Source organism: Ursus arctos, unplaced genomic scaffold, assembly GCF_023065955.2.
Source record: "Ursus arctos isolate Adak ecotype North America unplaced genomic scaffold, UrsArc2.0 scaffold_13, whole genome shotgun sequence".
NCBI classification, from domain to species: Eukaryota; Metazoa; Chordata; class Mammalia; order Carnivora; family Ursidae; genus Ursus; species Ursus arctos.
In genome coordinates, this window is record NW_026622797.1 from 13,390,236 (window position 1) to 13,413,249 (window position 23,014).

The 23,014-nt window shown below is 37.6% G+C and overlaps 1 pseudogene; it reads left to right on the plus strand.

Moving 5' to 3' along the window:
* The first annotated feature begins 4,013 nt into the window (after positions 1–4,013).
* On the plus strand, positions 4,014–22,029 carry LOC113259333 (40S ribosomal protein S17-like; annotated as a pseudogene).
* The last annotated feature ends 985 nt before the right edge of the window (positions 22,030–23,014 follow it).

Here is a 23,014-nt window from a genome sequence, read left to right on the forward strand (position 1 = left end):
TTCTTTTGCTTTGAATATTTACCCAGAAGTGAGATTGCTGGATCATTCGTAGCTCTATTTTTAATTTCTTGAGGAACTTTCATACTGTTTTCCATAGTGGTTATGCCAGCTTACATTCCCTCCGATAGTGTACATGTGTTTCTTTTCCTCCACAACCTCATCAGAAGTTATCTCTTGTTTTTTGATAATAGGCATCCTAACCCATGTGAGATGATATCTCATTATGGTTTTGACAGAGTGGTTTTGTGCAGGAGATGAACCTCGTAAATCAACCCAGCCCAAACTCTTGCTTGTCTCTCAAAACTTATTGATTGTCCAAGCCACCATCCTTATTCTTAGTGGTTCCTGGTAGCTGAGGGCATGCCAAGACCCATCAGCGTCCCAAAGGGGAAGGCTGCTGTCAACACCTTCATGGAAATGAATTAGAAACTAGACCCTTAGATGGCAGCTGAGAAAGTATGAGGTTAGGTCCCTTCCAGGGGGAAACTGGGAAATGGATGTTTTTGCTTTTCCATCTGTGCTGAGCCCCGGTGCATAGCAGTGCAGGTGTACTCTTAACCCCATTTAAAAACTACTTCTTTGTTTGCTATGGTCCTGTGGGCCACATGGACACAAGCCCTGTTGGCTTTCAGAGCTAAGTATTTTGGGAGCTTGTCCCTCAGGTAGGAGCCTTAGAAGTTGGGGCACAAGGTAAGGGGTCCAAATCCTTTGTTCCTCAGAGAGAAGCTGGGAGTTGGGTGTTCTCTCCTGCTTGGGTGGCACTGTGCCAAGGATGGGGTTTATGGTGAGAGTGTCTCAGCCTTTCCTACTCTTTGCAATGTGGGTTTTTTTTCTCATTGGCCTGACGCACGGGAGTCACTCAACTTGTGTCTGGTTTCCTCTCAGAGGAAATGGCTCCATGAGTAGCCTTATATCTGGTGCCTTTATGGGAGGGAACTTCAGGAGCCTCTTATGTTGCCATCGTGGTCTTTTTAATACGTGTTTTATGTTTCTTATTTTTTATTTTTTTAGAATTTTATTTATTTGAAAGAAAGAGAGTGAGCACAAGTGAGGGCAGAGGGAGAGGGAGAAGCAGACTCCCTGCTGAGCAGGGAACTTGATGTGGGACTCAATCCCAACACCCTGAGATCATGGTCACTTGAGCTGATGTCAGAGGCTTAACGGACGGAACCACCCAGGAGCCCCCCAAAGACTGTTTTATTTATTTATTTTTAATTTTATTATGTTATGTCAGTCACCATACAGTACATCACTAGTTTTTGATGTGGTGTTCCATGATTCATTGTTTGTGTATAACACCCAGTGCTCCATGCAATACGTGCCCTCCTTAATAACAGATCTAAACCTGCTTTCATGGAGGTTTATGAAGAAAGAAGACATGAAGAAAAAAATCAATCAAATAATATCAATCAATCAAATAAGTAATATAAAATATAATTATTACTTGAGATAAATGCTGTCGGATAAAATAAAATGTTTCTAGAAGTCATATACAACATACACAGCCATGAACTCATGTTCTATTACAGGACTTGAACTGGCGGGATAAGGTGTTGAAAGATAGGAGTCATGTTTCATTACTAACAGATGGTATACAGGTAAAGAACAGGAGCAAATGAGCGAAAAAATGTTCACAGAAGTCCTAAAAGATCATGATAGACCAGATAGGCTGTCATAGTAGCAACGGAGAGAGCAAGTCTCCTCATTTCAACGCTTGTGGAAACTTAGAATGGGAAAGTCAGTGTAATAGACAAATATAACTAAGAAAAAGTTGGAGTAACTAGAATGTGACCAATCATTCCATCTAACAGAACAAGCAATCAGTCATACAGTAATCACTTAATTTTTATTAGAAAGACACAATTCTAGGGACCACGATACTGGGCTCTTCTCCCAGCTCTGTCACTGAATAATTGTGTCACTTTAGGCATACAATTTAACCTCCACTGGTTTCAGTTTACCGATCCGAAAATCCTTGCCAGGGAAATAACCAACTTATTACTAAAGTTAATTCTCTTTTGTAGAATAAAGGAAATTGAAATATTTTATTTTTGAGTGACAGTTATTATTATTTGTTCTTTCCCTCCAGGGAGGAAATCAGGTAGCTTGGTTCTGCCCTCAGCTCCAACTATGTGGAGTTAACAGAGGGTTCCTTCATTTCTAGATGGTACCTTGACTGAAAAAGAATCGGGAAAACCATCTCTACCCAGCTTGTCAGCAGCATAGAGAAGCAGGTACAACTGAACTGGGAACTGCGTGAAGAGCTCTCTCACCTGAAATGAAGGTACGCAGCACAAAAGACCGTACCTACGAGAGCTGCATTTTTGACCAAACGAGACACTGCAGCCTAAAGCTAAGTGGATTCTCCCCACAATAGGCTGCAGGTCAAGCTCTACATTTTGTAGCTCGTACTAAGTGTGTCACTTTAGGGGAGAATTGGAAATGATAAGGATCTGCTTTCTAAAATATCAGCGTGGTGATGCCTTGGGGCTTCCGCATTTTTAAATTGAATATGGATATAATAAATAGTTCCTCAGGCTACCAGAGTAGGTGATATACAGAGGACAGTTAAATAGAAGAACAGTGTTTCTCTGCAGCTGTTCTTCTACCTAAAGAGAGAAAGAGAGAGATTGAGAGTGCGTGCGTGTGCGCGTGCGCTAATGACAGACCGGCCACATGGTTAAGGAGGAAAGGTTTCCTAGGATATTGTGTCATGGCTCACCTCCTCCCCTATGTTCAGAGTAACATACTTTTCTCTGGCACTATAACAATTTCCTTTGACAACCTTAGACACTAGAAAATGTAATAAATACTCGGACTCTGCCCTGTGCAGCTCCTATCCTGTTTATGTGCCCAAGGCGATGATATAGCCTAGAAAGTCCTCTGTACCGGCACCTAGATCTGAAACAAAAGAAATGAAAGTTGGGACAACATGTGTTAGAAATAGGAACAGTGTCTTTCATGCTGCGCCACTCAGAATGCTACTTCAGATTTGGGGTTTTTAGAGTATATTAAATACATGTGTTTTCTTCTGTTTACTACTGACACTGTTAGGAAATTACATTTAAATGGTATTTTTTAAGGAATAAACACAAAAACAAAAAGTGTAGAGAGAAGAAGAGACAAAATTTTAGAAACTAAGAGTAAAGAAGTGGTACAGGAAAGTGGTATACTGACGTAGCAGAACAGAAAAACCTGAAAGCTTTGTGCGGTGGACGTTGTAATGTGCCACTTAGTTCCTCCTTTTGGAGTGAAAGACATGTTGATCCAAGCGCGGGGAGAGCTGAGGATAGACAGCTGTCTGCTCTCACCAACCTGGGGAATAGCCTAGCTGAAGAAAGCTGTCCAGTCCAAGGACATGCCACCCTCCCAGGATATCTTGCATCCAGTGACTGAGTGACATTGATATAAAGGGCTGGCCCCCTGACTCAATTCTGAAGGACAGTTCCGGCTTAAGCTGGAGACAAAGGGGGGGTCTTCACTGGGACTGCACTGGAACTGAATTTCTTCCTCTCCTCCCTCCTACCTCCTTCTCTTCCCCAAGAGATCATCTTAAAGGTATTCCCCAATAAACCTCCCACAGGCTTCCCAGGGAAATTAATTTGTGGCAGTTGGTTTTGACTTGAGTAGCACTTGGGTGGCTCAGTCGGTTAAGCATCTGACTCTTGATTGTGGCTCAGTCTCTTCCTCTCCCTTTGCTCCTCCCTACAACTCACATGATTGTGCTTGCTCTCTCTCTCTCTAAAAAAGGAAGAAAAGAAGAAAAGAAAAGGAGAAGAGAAGAGAAGGGAAGGGAAGGGAAGGGAAGGGAAGGGAAGGGAAGAGAAGAGAAGAGAAGAGAAGAGAAGAGAAGAGAAGAGAAGAGAAGAAAAGAAAAGAAAAGAAAAGAAAAGAAAAGAAAAGAAAAGAAGGAAGGGAGGAAGGAAAAAGTGACCTGAGAAGGTAGATGGCAAATTTGGAACTTAGGTTTGGATCACTTGTCATCCAGCATCCATGCAAGTTTTGAAACCTTCATGGGCAATGAACTCGGATACTATTCCAGTTCAAGATACCGCATTAGCAACTACGACCTATCTGGCAAACGACAACTATGGGTAAATTGTGACGATAAAGCAATGCAATCAGATATTTATTGATAAGTGCAAATGATGATTTTGAGCAAAAAATGTAACTAATGACTGAGAATAAATAGCAGGCAAAACAAAGGGTGAAAGTCAGAATGTCTGCTTTTAGCTCTAAAGACATTCTCCTCTACTGCACCTGGCAGGCCGAGAAAGCTGAAGGGTAGAGATAGCACTTAATGTTAGAGTAGAAGCTCTCTGACAATCCCAAACATGGTGGGTCTATATGCCAAGGTCAGGGTCCTGCCTGGAAAACAAAGGGGCCCTGACACTTGGAATAGAATCACATGACTTGATGCACTTAAAACTCTTGAATTCCAGGATTCCCCTTAATGTTCTGGGCCAGTAGAAATGAGCACTGGGGCGCCTGGGTGTCTCAGTCGTTAAGCATCTGCCTTCAGCTCAGGGCGTGATCCCGGAGTCCTGGGATCGAGCCCTGCATCGGGCTCCTCCGCTGGGAGCCTGCTTCTTCCTCTCCCACTCCCCCTGCTTGTGTTCCCTCTCTCACTGGCTGTCTCTCTGCCAAATAAATAAGTAAAATATTTAAAAAAAGAAAAAAGAAAAGAAAAGAAAAGAAAAGAAAAGAAAAGAAAAGAAAAGAAAAAAAGAGAAAAGAAATGAGTACCACTTGCTGTTGAAGCTTAGTACTTCCCCCTTGCTCGGACGTGGGTGGTGGAGATCCTCACGCCTGCAAGAAAGTATGTGCCCTCCCACCGCAAGGTTCTGCCCCCTGCCTCTCTTGTTGATCACTAAGTCAATAAACAGTGTCTGGTCTCACCATAACCAGTCAGGTTTGCTGCTCCTCCTAAGAGAGATATTGAATTGTACTTGGGAGGAACTTCAGGAATTAGCCAACGTGTACATTCAGGACCGCAGAGAATATGCCTGAGACTGGATTCTGAGTATACGGGACCAAGATGCACAAATCACAGATCTAGATAAATGAGAGTTTATCAATATGCGAACATCCTCCCAGAATATAGGGTTTGAAACTCCTGCAAGGACCCTGGGAAATGGTGCATCCAGCTTCTAGGATAGTTATAAAAGCATGCAGAGTAACTGTCCACATATAGTGAGAGAAACAAAATGTGACAGAATTATTCTATGTTCTGATAATTGTACATCAAAATATTAATTTTAGAGTCCATCATTTAATACTCTGTTATACCTAACGGATCAGTTCTCAGAAGAGGAAACTCAGGGATCAAAAAGTATATGACAAAATGCTCTATCATATTCATTCTGAGAGAAATGCAAATCCAAACCACAAGGAAACAAGAGTTTGCTCTCAACAAATTGACAACAATGGAACATCACTGGCAATCCCAAATATCGTCGGGGCTTAGGACCAACACTATTTCTCATATGGTATTGTTTGCCAGAGGAAATAGGCAATATCTGGGAAATGTGATAATGCATATCCCTCAAGTAAAGCAATTCAAATCTTAAATGTCTACACCATAGCAAAAGACTATTTTTATATTAGAACCTTTATATAGTATTACAATTTATTGAGGGTAATGGACATACAGAACATGTGTCTGTATGGATTATATTTACCAATATTTGATGTGTTAGATACTGTTTGATTCCAGTTACAGGACATTCTTAAAAAGATGAACGGAGATTGAAGAACAAATCAATGGTTGCCAGAGATTGTAGGGTGTAGAGGGTGACTGTAAAGGAATAGCACAAAAGAAAAAAGAATTTAATGTATTAGAAATTAAAACAGAAAACTTAGGGGCGCCTGGATATCTCAGTCAGTTAAGCATCTGCCTTCGGCTCAGGTCATGATCTCAGGGTCCTGGGATCAAGCCCCATATCGGGGCTCCCTGCTTAGCAGGGAGTCTGCTTCTCCCTCACCCTCTGCCCCTCCCCTCTTGTGCATGTGCAGATTCTCTCTCTCTCTCACCCTCTCTCAAATAAATAAATGAAATCTTTTTAAAAACTAGAAAATTTAAAACACTATTCAATTTTTTAAAATTAAAAGAAACCAATCATACTTAAATATACATGTTATTTTTCATAAAATAACTACAGTTTTAAAAAACAAAAACAGTGAAAGGGAGGCACTGTTCCACATTTTTGCAAATCTTTTTACTGTCTGTGTTAATAGAAGATAACTGGAGTTCTCATATTTACTTCCACATTCAATTGATTGCCACAGCACATGGCATGTTGCCTGTGGAAGACTCCACTCTGCATTCATGACAGAATGAGTGTGAAAACTACAGCTAATACCTTATTATTTCATAAAAATAACTTTGATCTCACAGGCCCCAAACCACAGTTTGAGAACAATTGCACTAGAGAAACACCCAACTTGTTTATAAAGAGTCTTTGAACATATTCAGTGCAAGATTTTTGATTGAAAGAAAAATGGAAATGACACAAATATCCATTCATTTGGAATGCAATATGCTAATTTCCTGTAATAAATACGATTTGACAGTAAAAATGAGCACCTAGAGACACTTACCTGCAGGGACAAATGTCACAAATAAACTTGAGAGAAAAGAAAAAGTTGCAGTAGGATGCACATAGTATGATAAAATTAATAAAATTAATATAAAATGTGCATGCAAATAAAATCATATTTTCTGGGCATATACAGATTTGCCTTAAAAGATAAAAAAAGTGTATGAGATGTTCGAAGGAGATGCCTGTTTTCTCTGGTTAGTAGAAGGAAATACAGGTGAAGAGGCGAACAAAGGTGATTATCATTTGTCGTTGGATTTCTTAAGTTTTGTTATTATTTTATTGGTTAACTTAATTTTATTTATTTATACCTTCTAGCATATTTGAAGTAGTTCATACTCCTACAAATAATGTTATTAATTAATAATAATAACAAATATTATTAACTGATAATTGTGATAACTACTCTGATAATAATTAAACTTTGAAGGGTATCGTGGTACGGTATGAAAAGGAACAAACTTCCAGTTATAAAACATTTAAGTGATGGGGATATAATGTCCAGCACAGTGACTACAGTCAATAATACGGCATTGTGTATTTTTTAAATTGCTAAGAGAATAGATTTTAAGAGTCTTCATCATGAGATAAATAATTTTATGTAACTATATACAGTGATGGATGTTAACTAGAGTTAATGTGGTGATAATTTTGCAATATATGCAAATATTGAACCATTATGTGGTACACCTGAAACTCATACAATATTAGAAGTTAATTATACCTCAGTTTTTAAAAGTGAATGAAAAAGCAAAGTAATGAGTGCAGATTCTTTGAGAAGCAGCTATAAAGGTAAAAGGTATTATGTAGGGATTTTAATAAAGTAATTTAGGATTAAGGAAGGTATTTATTTTCTTTTAGGTGAGAGTTGACCTGAGCAAGGGAGGAATTTGAAAAGATGGGGAAGATAAAGGATTCAGTAAGAAGTGAAATCATGGATGAAGCAAGGCATGTGCTGATGAAAGGAGATAGAATCCGTCGCATAGGTAGAAACAGATCTCAAGAGGAAAGACAACTTTCACTGGAGACTGTCTTAGGGAGACAGAAAGATTAGTGTCTTTGCAGCTAAATTTGGTCAGAGATTAAAAGTTAAAGAGAGTTCAAATTTAATGGATTCTAGTTTTTATTTTTTAAAAAAGAATGGAGTTATGTACTGGGTCAAATGGTATGGAGGACAAGTGGATGGATCATTTGAAAAAAGAAGTTGACTTAACATATTCAGCTTGGTAAATAAGATAATATGGAAGGATTTTTAGTTAGGATTGAGGATTGTGCCCGCTTCCTTGGTCTTCCTTATTGCAATGAGTGAACTGTCCATGCTCCTTTATAAAGCCAGGTCTTCTGCCGCACAGTAGCTCCCTATCCCCTATCCCCTACTCAAGGTTATTACTCCAGTAGTTCTATTCCATATCCCTACATTACCAATTATCCATGTGTACTGTAGAATTCCCACGATTTCACTAACACAGTATGTTAACTCCATCATTGAAGGAAGTCTCTCCCTTTACCTCAAATCCCCTTTTTGTGGTCACTTCTTTCGTATTATCCCTTATAGCAAAGCTTATACATGGAATCTGGAAAAGTCAAACCATAAGACCAGGAATTGAATAGTGGTTTCCAGGTCTATCTTGTAGCACATAATGCCATGATATTCTCATGTGCTATTTCGTAAAAAGCAAAGTGCATTTCATTTTCCTCCATTTTTGATAAAAGTAATATGCCATTATCAATGACCTAACACATATAAATATGTGATTATTTTAAGATTATTTAAGACCAGATTAAATACCATTTTAAAAAGGTTGTAAATCCTTCTGATTATAAAAGATGAATTGATTTTTATAATTCGCTTTTTTTCAAATTTTAAGAATAGCAATATTGTTCTGAGTGTGAATACCTCCCTTCCTCATGTCAACCATGGGAGTAATTTCACACTGCATTCATACATAAAATAGACTTGTTTAAAAGGAAATGAAACTAAGCAATGTTACCAGACTCAATCTCTGCATGCCACAGCTCTGGCATGTGTTACTTTTCTTGCAATGCCATCATTTTACTTGTAAGGCAGAGGTTAGAAAACACCTGGTGACTGACTGAGCCTCCGCAGAGCAGATCCATTGTGTGAATACTTCCCCCGTATAATATGAGTGTCATGGGGAAAGTAAGATAAATTAATAGTTCTTTCATCTGAGGATATATTTCTTAGACCCAAAATGTTGTATGTGCGTCAGCAGGAATGCTTTTTATTTTGACAATAAGAACAGTGTTTTATTCTACCAATTTTATTAATTGTCTGAAGATTTTTCTTTCTTCAAAATGTATTTGTTCTTAGAGTGTCTACCATACAAAACAAGCACCTTTATCTTCTCTTTGGCTATTTATTCATTCATTTATGTTCTCAACTTTTTGTGCCCCCACCCCTCAAAGCCCCACCAACAGTTTTCATTTTACATTATTTTTCTCTCTCCCTTTCTTTCCCACTTATGTCCACCGTTCACTTTCCTCCTCCAATCTGGGCAAATGGCACAAGAGCAAAGATGATTGTTTGACACAATTAAAAATGTCAACAGTCACAAGCAAAAGATATTAAAACCTGTTGGTTGGTGATTGTTGAAGTTTTGACTATTGATAATATTATAATATATTGATAACCATTTCTGACAAAAATAACTCTAACCTTCCAAACTTCTAAAACACATTTTTTTATTTCAGTCTCTTGGTGGTTCTTTAGACCATACATTACCATTTGACAGCTCTAAATATTATTCTCTCAAGCTGCTAGAACAATTCACTCAAGAATTCAATGACTTTAACAAATATGTCAGGTACCCTGCTAGGAACTAAAAATAGAACAATAGAAGAATAAAACATTAATTTTTATGCAAGGCTTCATAATGTAGAGGAATATATCAACATTAAAGCCTGAAAAAATGCTCGCAACTTCAAGGTAGAAGAATTCACGCAACACTAATGACAAGATATCCATGTCAACATCTGTTTATTTCATTTCTAAATTTATGGAATTAAGAAAAATGTTTACAACCATGCAAGTAGTAACAAATAATTCATAGACAAAGAAAAATTAAAACTGGATTAGTTGGGGCGCCTGGGTGGCACAGCGGTTAAGCGTCTGCCTTCGGCTCAGGGCGTGATCCTAGCGTTATGGGATCGAGCCCCACATCAGGCTCTTCCGCTATGAGCCTGCTTCTTCCTCTCCCACTCCCCCTGCTTGTGTTCCCTCTCTCGCTGGCTGTCTCTATCTCTGTTGAATAAATAAATAAAATCTTTAAAAAAAAAAATAAAAAAAAAAACTGGATTAGTTATCTGATGACTCATACACTCTAACAAATGCTAGAATGTGCTTTAAGTGGGCAATATTTATTATAAAAATTAAATTTTAAATTGAGCTAATATTCATATACATTCTTAGACATAACCAATGATGCAGATGTTTCCCATGTTTTCTCATAAATAAAAACCTGTCAAATAAATATCCCACAGAAAATAGAAATTAATAACAATCATGATCTAAACAATGAAAATGTGGGGCACCTGCACGGCTCAGTCAACTAAGCCTATGCCTTCGGCTTGGGTCATGATCCCAGTGTCCTGAGATTGAGCCCTACATTGGGCTCCTTGCTCAGCAGGGAGTCTGCTTCTCCCTCTCCCTCCGCCTGCCGCTCCCCCTGCTTGTGCTCTTTCTCTCTGTCATATAAATAAATTAAAATCTTAAAAAATAATAATAAAAAATAAACAATGAAAATGTGAAATTTTAAAAAGTGGTCTGTGGGGGCTCCTGGGTGGCTCAGTCAGTTAAGTGACTGCCTTCAGCTCAGGTCATGATCCCACGGTCCTGGAATCTAGCTCCGTATCAGACTCTCTGCTCTGCAGGAAGCCTGCTTCTCCCTCTCTCTCTGTCCCTCGCCCAGCTTGTGCTCTCTCTCTCGCTCACTCTCTGCCTCTCAAATAAATAAAGAAATAATATTTTTTAAAAAGTGGTCTGTGAAATCAGTAAAAGTGATCTAAAGTTTACCAAGTATATTTTTTAAAAATTATAAAGCTCAATTCTGCTAGTAATATACATTGTGGAGGACTTATGTAAAAATTAATTATACAAAAAAGAAATTAATAATAATATTGAGCTTTGTCACCACTATCTCATAGGCTTATTTGTAAGAATTAAATGTTTTAATACTTGCAAAGTGCAAAGATCTATGAATGGCACATAGTCAACAATAAAATAAACTATGATGATTAAATAATGAAGATGAGATGATATTATCATTCTTTAATAGCCCAGATTATCTCAATAATTCCAGGGAATGAAATGAAAGTATAGGGGAGCAAAATTTGCCACCCCGATATGTCTCTTTGGCATTATATTATTTTAAGCCAATTATTTTTAAAAAAAAACAGAAGGCTCAGGAAGAACCCTTGACCTTCCTGCAAGCTACCTGAAAGAATTTAGATAGAGGACCTGCTCCAGGAAGAGAACTGTCATATAGATAGCTACTATTATAATATGAATTAGGTGTGGTAAACAGGGAGGAACATAGCAAAGTCTGTTTGTTAAAATTTCTATGTCCCATTATTTCTGAGTGGCCCTGCAAACACTGTTTACAAACATTTACTCTTTTTCATCTTCCTGTGAATTGTCTTCCTCCCAGTTGAAGTCCCAAACCCTTAACCCCTTCTCTTTAGCTCTGGATGGCATATAACCCTCAACTGCCTGACTGCCTGGGGGGCTCAGAATCTTGTGGAATCTCCATATGTACATAATTAAATTTGATTTTCTCCTGTTAATCTCTTTCATGTCAATTTAATTATTAGACTAGCCAAAAGAATCTTGAAGGGTAAGGAAAAATGTTTTCTCCCCAACAAAAGACAGGTCGAGTATTTTACAATCTTTTAGAAAAGATACATAGTGTCCAATCTCATTTGGGCCTTAATATAACCCACTTAACCTTTTTCCTATCCATAGACAACTCTCTTTCTAAATCTCTAATGGGCTAATTTTAGATATTTAGACTTAATCCAATGATCAACACATCTTTTACTAGGTCACTATCACTCTATTTCCCCCTTTTCTTCCTTTCACAGTGAAAGTTCTTGAAAGAACCATTGTGGAACAATGTTAGGAAGGACCAATAAATGTCATACTTTACATCCTAGAGTCCAGAAAAAATTAAAATAAGACTGAGCAGACTGAGAACCAAAACATCACTTGCATTTTTGACCACTACTTTTTGCCTCTGTACCCTACTGCCTTACTATTGTTAATAAACATTCCCTTTGTATATGTTCATTTTATTAATGTACCATAATATTTAAAATAAATATTTCCCTTTGTATATGTTCATTTTATTAATGTACCATAATATTTAAAATAAATAAATGATAAGTGTCCTGCTATTTTGAAAATCCATTTAGTGGTTTGCATAATTATGCTATCTTCTCATAATTACTCCCATAGATTTTCTGAGACATAGAGAATAATTTTAATCTACTGAAAATGTTCTTTCCCTCTCCACTTGAAACTAAATACATGCATATGGCAGAGTTACTTTTACTCCCTGCAAAGATGCTGATGAATATTTCTGGACTCATAGAAAAACACTATCTCCAACCAAGCATATATTTAAACATTATGGAATCTTAAAAGAAAAAACAACAATATTTGGCATATACACCAAAGCTTTTTATGCAATTAAACAGAATGCTTTCATATTTAACAACTTGCATGAAGTCTTAGAAATAAAAAATTGATTTTTTTTTTTTTTTGGTATTACTTAAGAAAGCCATAAACATAGAAACTTCCAGTTTGGGGTTTGCTTATTAACAATAATCCTAATAGGTTTTCTGAGAGATTTATATTCAAGTAACATAAATAGAAATCACAAATATATAATTAGCTGAGATAACGTCTGGAATTACAGTTTTGGTGTGCCCTTTGAACCAGCAGCTTATGTGGGGCTTTTGCTTCTCACAAAAACCCACATATAATTATTGGAACATTATTAACAGCCTCTGGTTGGCCACACATAATAAAAAAGTCACAGGAAGAGGAAAAAGAAAGGATTCATTGGCCAATCTACCAAAAAGCCAGGCCACCTTAGCTGACATGCTAACGAGATATGATAAACAAAGAACTATACTGATCCTTTTGCACTGGCCTCTGAGTGCACTAAACACTAGAATATGTCACATGGGCAATATTGTGAAGTTCTGTGTCAAAGACTAGAATTTCTTGTGAATGAGAGGACAGAAGGAAAAATGATGCAGTAGGTGAAACCAATGGCAAATAGAGGCACTATACCCTCATAGAAAAATTGCATAATATAAAATTGTCCAGGAAAATAATTTGTCCTCTTTTGCAACACTTCTTCCATTCTATTAGCCTTTAGGCTCAATCTGTTATCAGAGCCAAGTTTATACTGTTATCCAAGGCTTTACCAGTTTATACTGTTTATACTGTTATCCAGTTATACTGTTTACACTGTTTATACTGTTATCCAAGGCTTTATCAATGTAATTAAGCCTATATTAATAATACCACCTTTTTCTCTCAAAGTTTTCTCCCCAGTGTAAATACCTATAACCAAGAAGTTCATGGCTTGTGTTCAGAGATTTCTTTCACCCTTCCACATCCTTCCTTCCACTGAAGGTCAACAAACATTTTTTCTCTCCTTTAATAACCAGGTAATGGTGAGTTGGATCTAAGATTCAAGAGAGAAAATGAGCATGGTAAGGAAGTGTGGCCAAAGTGGTCTTTGAAGTAGGGATATATGGAAATAACTCAATGAGTAAAAGTTCAGGAAGTTTTGTTTCCAAGGGTAACTCCCGATGGAAGGACTTCTTAAAAAGTAGAGAGAAGACAGAAATAAGAGAAGAATAAGGGCAGATTTATTCCAATGGCTGTTTTTTTTTTCTCTAATTATTTTCAATTTTTTTTGCAAATGCAGCTGTCTGGAATAGTTGGTTTACCACCCCTGAATTTTACTTCAACTAAACCTCATAAAAAGGGTGTGGAGATGGATATCCCAAGTAGTCATTTTATAGTGTGCTGAAATTATGTGTGTTATAAAGAAAATAAAGCGAAATTAAAAAAATAGAAAGTGTATTTTAGAAAGCTGAAAACAACAAAGAAAACAACAGTGTATAAGAAGACCGGAAACCCTAAACAAAAATTTCATACAAACCACAAACAAAAGGAAATCAGAGCTTCAACTGATGTTACATGCTGCAAAAAGGATGTCAACCCCAAATCAAAGAACTGTCCTCCAAAAGTTTTTTCATATGAAATTAAAAGAAAAATCATTTGTTTCAACTACATTCTTTTATATAAATGACATCATAGGAGATTTACAAACCAAATACAACAATGGATATATAATATATAACATACAGCATATTCAAAGTAGCACTTCAAACAATTCTAACAAGCGAAATAAATAATTTGGACAAATAAAATTCACTAGGTAAAATAGTATCTTTAAAAATATGTCTTGAATGCTAGACCTGGTTTTAAATTTAACCTAACAGAAGCTTTGAGTCATGTTTAGAACTTGCTCAAATAAAGAACTATTAAACATAGACCACATAGTCTCTGTTGTACTATTCTATAGTAAACTCCAGCTGATTAATCCCTTCGCCAGTTTAATACAATGTCTACATGAGCAAATCCTATTAGAAATATATTACTTAAATGTGCTTATCTATCTAAAATCATTGGGATGATGCAGTTTACAAGTTATAAAGATTTAAAGCTAATTTTCAGCAGGTGTGTTAGACTTCTATTAGTTGTTCTAAGGCACAGAATAAATAAAACCAAACCAGATTTCTATGAAACTAAAGTTACTAATTTAAATGCCCCCTTTAATTTACACTAAAATTAAACATTCTGAATGGTTTTTAAAACTGATATCTTAATATTAGTATATTTACCTAGTAGCAATCTTAAAAATGATAATAATATCTTACCCTCCCAGAGTGTTATTGTGTTTTAGGCATTGTTCTCACAAATTTAATCCAAACAGCTACCCCAGAAAATAGGTATTACTGCTATCCCCCTTTCCAAGACAAAGAAGCTGAGGTTCTGAGAATTTAAGTGATCTGCCTAAAACAAACAAAAAACAATCACACACATACAGAAAAAAAATAAAACAAAAAACACAGCTGGGATTCAAATACATGCCAAGTTGCTACAAAGACTGATCTCTTAGTCATCTCATTACATGAATGGCCTCCTCAATGATATTCAATGAAGAATAAAGATTTCGTGAATTGTAGGGGACCATCCATCCTTTCTAGAGATACTGAATTTTTCTCTTAATACTTAGTTTGGGACTGGATTCGACATTTTTAATAGTCTTCATTATTTTGCATATTCTTTGTACCCAAATGACTACTTGTAAATTGCCTTACAATCCTATGTCTACATGCTCTACACACTCTGCCTCTTTCTGTTTCTGTTTTCCCTCCTTCTCTCTTTTTTAAATACCGCTGATGGACAGAGATGTTTCTAGTGAAGAACATTTTATGGCATATGTAGGATATGCATTGATATTAGTTATGATTTGATTATGCACAAAGGACCTCAAATAGAAGAGCCAAGGGAAGACATTTAATAGAATCACGCGGAGATGTTGAATTATGGTTTCTGCCCAATGGGAATCTGCTTTTAGTTGAGACTCCAATAGAAAAGGCACTCTTCCCTTCAAAACTTCTCCTCAAAAATTTCTCCTATGTTATGATAACATAAAGAACACATCCTTAGAAAAGGAACATTGTTCTTAGAGAAAGAACATTGGTTCAAGACAAAGCATAAAGAGAGAAAAAGAAATCAACTGAGCTCTAAAGGTAAATAAGAAAGAAAAAAAAAAAACACAAGAAAAACCAGGAACAATACAAATGAGCAAAATCTTCTTTCTCTGGAGTAATTAGATATGTGTAGTGCAGCCAACACATTGCCAAACAATACATACAAGGGAGTCAAGGGAGTCACAGAAGAGAACGCACAAATGGACTTTAAGAATATAAAAAGCTGCTCAATCTCAGAGGTAATCAAGGGAAAGACTGATTAAAACACAGGTCACTGTTAGATCAAGAATACCAATTAGAATGTTTAGCCTCTTCTTCTCTCGCCCGATTAGCTCTCTTTCCTCAAGGAATAATTATCCTGTTGATTCATTTTGGTCTTCTTGTGCTGTTGCTCCCCTTCCAAAGTCTAGGAATCTTTGAGTATCAACCACGTTTATGAATGAAGCCCCTGGTTGCTGTATAGAGGTGATTTGGGCCAGTTTTGCTTCTTTTATATAAGCCTGTTTCCTGTTTCCCCAGTAGCCCACCTTCCTGAATCGGAAGGCTGCACTGAAGGACACAGAAGGTGACCTTCGTGTGTGTGGAAAAGGGAAGGCTTAGCTATCAAGCACACAGGCAGGCCTTGACTTGGGCTTCTTGGGAAAAGACTACAGGAAGTCACATGCAGATAGCTCACTGGAGAATGCACTTGGAATCACTTGGAGATACAGCTGGAAGAAAGTGAGCATGGCCACACTGAGCAGATACAGGCGCTGACTGACCATGCAATGGCAGATGAGATTTCAGACAATCCTACCGGGAGCTATTGACCTAGGATGGCCCTTCAGACTTGTCCCAAATTGAGGCACAGGCACACTCCTGGTTTAGGAGGTTTTTCTTAAGTACTGCAAAAAGACAATGGCTTTTATATTTTGCCTTGCATCAGCAGTGAATCCTCATCATTGTTCAATAAATCCATGAGTCAAATGTACTCAGCAACTGCCTCCCAATTCATAGTCCTTAGGGTTAACCCTTTCCATCACACTTCTCGAGCACCAGAGATACTGAGCATCAGGCAGTGATACCCCTCCACCAATTACACATTCCATTTACCACTGGTGAATATTTTGACAACATGCTAGAGCTACCCATAATCTATTTTCCACCAATAATTGCCAGACAGCTGAAAAAAGACCTAGTGCTAAAATTCTATTTAATGTCTGTTTCCTACACCAATCCTGAGACCAAATATCCTGGCTTGGGTTCCATGGTGAGAGAGAGACCCTGAGGTATGGAGTTGTGTGGAGTATTGGCGAGCGGTCTCAAGAAAGAGACTATAAAAAATGAAGAAGGAAGGATTGGACCCACGAAAGAGTTGACCCTCAGTGTGGTTGTAAATGAGCCTTTAGTTGGTCATAGTTGAAGCAAGATGACTGAGACATTCTACTTCTGTATCAACTAGTTATTATCCCTCTGCCATCCTCTCCCAGTGGTTAAAATTTGGGGTAGTGCATTTCTCTGCTCCTGAGAATAGTTCCCTGAGAAAAATACAGCAGCGACCTTTCAGCAACCAATATTCTTAGTTGCTCAGGAATCGATACCTTGGCGCTCAGGAGGGAAACGAGGGGGAAATACAATAAACTACATATACGCAAGTGGAAATTTGATGAGTTTTAACATATGACTAGCTCATGGAAATGACCTCCACAATCAAGATAATTAAGATTATCAATCAACCTCAATAGTTTTCACATGTACCTTTGCAACTGCATCTCCTCCCCCTACCCCAGCCCAGGCAGTCATTGATAGAATCTGACGCCATGGATTAGTTTTTATTTTCTATAATTTTATACAAACACAATCATATATTGGGGTGCCTGGGTGGCTGTCAGTTAAGTGTCTGACTCTTGACTTTGGCTCAGGCCATAATCTCAGGTTTGTGAGATTGAGCTCCATGTTGGGCTCTGCACTGAGCATGGAGCCTGTTTAAGATTCTCACTCTCTCCCTGTCCCCTGCCCCTCCCCATCCTGTTTGCGTGAGCTCTCTCTCTACTAAATAAATAAATAAATAAATAAATAAATAAATAAATAAATAGAATAAAATAGTTTGTAGTTTTTGTCTTGCTTCTTTTACTCAACATAAGTATTGTGGGTTGTATCTATTTCGTTGCAATTATCCATGATCCGTTCCTTCTCTGCTGAGTAGTAATGGATATATCACAGTTTTGTATTCATTCTCTCACTGTTGAACATTGGGCTGTTTCCAGTTCTTGGCTATTACAAATAAAACTACTATGAACATTCAAATACACATTTTCGTATGGATGCAATGCAAGCTTTCTTTTCCCTTAAGTAAATACATAGAAGTGGAATGACTGGGGCATATGCCAGGTGAAAATTTAACTTCTTATGAAGCTGCCAAGCTATTTTCCAATGTGGTTGTATCGTTTCAGATTATCACCAGCAGTGTATGAGAACCACTTGCTCCCCATCTTCACCAAGACTTGGTGTTAGTAAACCTCTTGATTGTAGCCATTCTACTGAGAGTAAGGTAGCATATTCCTCTGGTTTTAATTTGTGTTTCCCTTATGATTAATGATGTTGAGCACTTTTTAGGTGCTTATTTACCATTAAGAATATAGACATACCTAAAAAAATGTTCAACATCATTTGTGAACATGCATGTGCGCACACACACACGAAACTCTCTAAATCTTTTGCCCATTTTCATTGGACGTTTGTTTTATTGAATCATCATAGTTCTGTATATATTCTAGATAAATTCCTTTGTTGGCTAAATATTCTGCAAATATTTTCTCCCAGGTGATAGCTTTGCCTTTCATTTTCAAAACAGGATCCTTCGAAGAATAAAAGTATTTAATTTTGATGAAGTCAAATATATTACCTTTTTAAACAATTGGCATCATGTTTAAGAAATCTTCGCCAAGGGGCGCCTGGGTGGCACAGCGGTTAAGTGCCTGCCTTCGGCTCAGGGCGTGATCCTGGCGTTCTGGGATCGAGCCCCACATCAGGCTCCTCTGCTGGGAGCCTGCTTCTTCCTCTCCCACTCCCCCCGCTTGTGTTCCCTCTCTCGCTAGCTGTCTCTCTCTCTGCCAAATAAATAAATAAAATCTTTAAAAAAAAAAAAAAAAAAAAGAAATCTTCGCCAAACACAAATCCCTATATCCTTCTGGTTTTGTCTCCAAATTTTAGTTTTTAGCCATTATTTTTAGGACAGCCATCCATTTGGGGTTAATTTTTATACAAAGCTTGAAGTAAAGGTTGAGGTTAACATTTTAACCCATGGGCATAAAATTATTTCAGCACCGTTTGCTGAAAAAAATTTCCTTTCCCCCCCACTGAATTTCCCTGGGACTTTCCTGTGTCTTTGCATGCATGCTAATATTTTTATTGGGTGCCACACATTTTTAATTTTAGCTCCTGAGAGATACACATTTTTGTATTACTATAAATATTTTTTAGCTTTGTTCTAAAATTCAGTCAAGTGACTTGGAATTTGTCTGATCCTCTCAAGTCTTATTTATAACATTGTCAGATGGGACCAGAGAAGCCTTTAGTCTAGGGCTAATTTTTCCCCACCACTGAGGCAAGAACCATCCACTCAGTACCCCACAAAGTATGCTTTTCCTATCAGGTACAGAAACAAACTCGTTCTGGCCCTCCATAAGACCCAAGAATTGACCCTTTTGCTCCTTCCAGGTGTTTCTTTCTCTGGTCTCAGGTAATTTCCTTACACACATCTGCTAATCCATACTCAGCAAAGAACCGAGGGAAACCCTGGGCACATCTGGAGATTCTTGCTCTCTCACTGGGCTCCACCTTGGTTTGTCTCCCTGCTCGTAGCTGGTAAACCGGGCAGTAAACTGAGACAATCACAGGGTTCGCCTCCTCTGCGCCTCCTCTCGCCTCCTCGCCTCCTCTTCCTCTCTCAGTGATCCTATACATTCTGATGCTGTTTCTGAAAAACCTGTCAAATTATTTGGGGATTTTTTTTTCCAGATAGGAGGGTAACTCTGGCTCTTTTGACACCATCTCTGTCAGAATAAGAAAACAACTATAGGCTTTCGACACATTTTAAAGGAGATCTTGCCTCTACAAGACAAGTGGTTCATTTTCTTTAGTGTGATGATTCTCAAAATATAGGGAAACAGAAAACTCACTTGAGAAACTTGCTCAAAATACATATTCTAATGTCCTGCCTCAGAAATTCAACGGAATAGATCTGGCATGGAATAAGTTATCTGAATTTTTAGTAAGTCTAATACTAGTCTGATGCTGATACAGAATTTTCAATAATTCCAATAGGAGGGGTTAACAGACTATAATTCAAGAAACTTGCTTCTATGATTATTCTGTCCAGGTTAATATGGCCAAAAATGACTCGGCTGCATGCTCGAGGTAGGGAGGGTAGAGACCTTGGCAGTTTTTGTGTTGTTAACCCTCTGATTATCATTATTACATCACCCTTTTCCCCTCCAACCCCGAGTGCCCTCTTACCCAGAGTCTGGAGTCTCTCCAGAGCTGAGCTGGGTGAAAAGAGCTTTCAAGTGATCTAGCCATTCTCTTTATTGTCAGCTTTATATTGCGATTGTGATCCCATCTTCTCTCTATCTTTCAGGGATTTTTCAAAATCTCTGGGTGCTAATGACTTTATTTCATTTTCAGAGTGCTATGAATCCATTTCTTTATAGATATTTTATTGTCATTTCAATTTAATTTGTCGGGAAATAGAGTAAGGGTAGATTCAATTCATTATCTTTAACTGGAAGACATGATTTTAAATAGCATTGGAAGTAATCTCATAAATGGAGTGGTCTCTTATTAATTGAGTGAAGAATTTCTATAAATTTCTACCAAGATAATACGTACAGTCTCAATAATAATATTTGCATTTTTTTATTGTAATGAAATCACTTTCCAACATTTTTTATTTATCATTTAATTTCATCCTTAGACCATGCCTCTCACAAGGCTCAGCATTTTTTGGTACATTTTACTAAGGTATGTTAAATGACTTACTGAAGGCCACACACTGGCAGGAATAAAATTCCAAGATTTTTGAATTTTAAGATCATTAAGGCTTACTTGTATGTTTTTGTTTGTTTTTTGTTTATGTTGTTAAAATCATCTCAATTATAGAAATATTTATTGCTGCTAAAGTCCATATTGCCGCAAAAATTTGAGGATGAATAAAATTAAATAAGTCTATTGGGTATTTTGATTCATCCAACTCCTACTAATATTTAACCTGTTAACCTATAGTGATTACTAGTTGCTAAGCGATGGTGTAAGCGATTCCTGTAAATCAGCTCTTAGTCTTCACAAGAACGCCATGAAGTATGCATTATTACTCTGGAATTTTACTAACAGAGAAACTGTGGTACAGAACAATTCAGGTCACGTGGTTAAAAATTGTAAAAGCTCAGACCCCAAATCTCAGAATTTTGCTAAAAAAAATCTGTGCTTTTAGCTACTATACTCCACTGCCTCTTACACTGAAGAAGTCTCTGTATTTAATCTAAAGAATCATTTTTTAGTTGATCAGTTCAATATTCTAAATATTGTCAGAGGACATTTTAAGCAGCCTGCTTCACAAAAACAAAATCTCACAAAACTTCTGATTCTTCTCTTTAGTGACATTAACTGACTCTGGTTTTTGCAGTCACCATTACTTCCAACTGTCTTCTTCTCACTGGGGAGTGAAGTATTAGGTTTGCATGTGAATCTCTCTCACCAGTCAAGAGGCATTCTGTTAGAATCTTAAACTGACTTAGCAATAAAAACAAAACATAGAAGTCTACCCAGGAAATCGCTATTTCAATATATTGTGATTTTAAAAAGTGGTTTTGTGTGTATTTAAGTATGATTGTTTACCTTCCCTTTTGATTTGATTCCACCTCCCCTTTACAACCAGCTTTTACTTTGTAACTGCTACTTGTCCCATCGAGTAGCTAACAGGTGACATTACTTTGGACTAACTTTGAAGAACCATCTACATTTTAATGGAGACTTTAACCAAAATATCGGTTAAGGATGCACCTGGTCTTGGAGAGCTTTGCAGAACTGGCACAAGAAAGTATTCATGGAGCCTCTGGTTAATGAATAAAATGAGGAACATACTGCCGCACGCTGACTCCTGGGAGAACATTACAGAGATTTAAAAAAAGAGCCATATTGCTCTTTTACCAGGGGCCCACCAACGTGCATTTCATTGGCACCAAAACCGTGAAGAGGGTGGCACAAGACATCATTGAGAAGTACTACACACGCCAGGCAGTGACTTCCACACCCCCAAGCACTGGTGCACGGGGATCGTCCTTATTCCCAGCAAGAAGCTCGGCAATGAGACAGCAGGCAGTGTCACACATCTGACCACGCGGATTCACAGAGGTCCTGTGAAAGGGACCCCCATCAAACTGCAGGAGGAGGAGACAGAAGGGAGGGATCCTTGTGTTCCTGAGGTCTCAGCCCTTGGATCAGGAGATCTTTAGAGTAGATCATGACACTAAGGAGATGTTGAAGGTCTTGGACTTTGGCAGTCTGTCCAACATGCAAGTCACTCAAACCACAGTAGAGGGTGAATTTCAAGACATCACATGGAGCCCTTTGAATCTTTCTGCTGTGCTGTAATATCTTCACTAAACCTTCGCCGACAACAACATAAAGAGCCATATTATGGAAGAAAAGCTATTGGTATGATCACTATATCCAGCTTTATCTAAAGAAAACCACCTTTGTAAGTCACTAATATGGTAAAATAAACAATAGCTGGAAATAAGCAAATGTTGAAGGAGAAGAAAGTGATGAATGAAAACATCCCTATATTCCTTTTGTACTTCAGACATGCTCTAGAGGTCTAGAGCTGGCCCATTTCAAGAAGGATATCATCCAATAAAGCAGAAGTATGTAGAAGAAAACCCAGGGAAATATTCTTACACTGGATTAGGAGGAAGTTTTCCAAAATCAAAACATCAAAAGATTTCCTATGGTCTGCGTACTGCTCTATCCCTACCCAGTGAGTTTCTTGGGCACTTTTTTAATGTAATGGAAGCACGAGCCTTGTCACCAGGTGCCCAGCTTGTGATAGGAATTCAAAAACAATTGTGGAATAAATAAATTTATATTACTGGTTTGAAATTAAATTAGTATGGTATAAAATAATAAGAATATATGTTTTACAAGTTGTTGACTAGCATAAACAAATTACTTTAAGATATATGGGTTATTACTCCTTCTATTTTCTTTTCTTTTTTTTTTTAAGATTTTATTTATTTATTTGACAGAGATAGAGATAGCTGGCGAGAGAGGGAACACAAGCAGGGGGAGTGGGAGAGGAAGAAGCAGGCTCATAGCAGAAGAGCCTGATGTGGGGCTTGATCCCAGATCGCCGGGATCACACCCTGAGCCGAAGGCAGACGCTTAACCGCTGTGCCACCCAGGCGCCCCTATTACTCCTTTTATTTTCCTTTCATAATGTTTATTGCCTCATAAGATACACAATTTCAAATAACATCTGAATGTATTTCCATCAGGCTATTTACAATTAAGATCTAGGAAGAGGGGTAGGTATCTGATTGCATATTTCCAAATTTCCA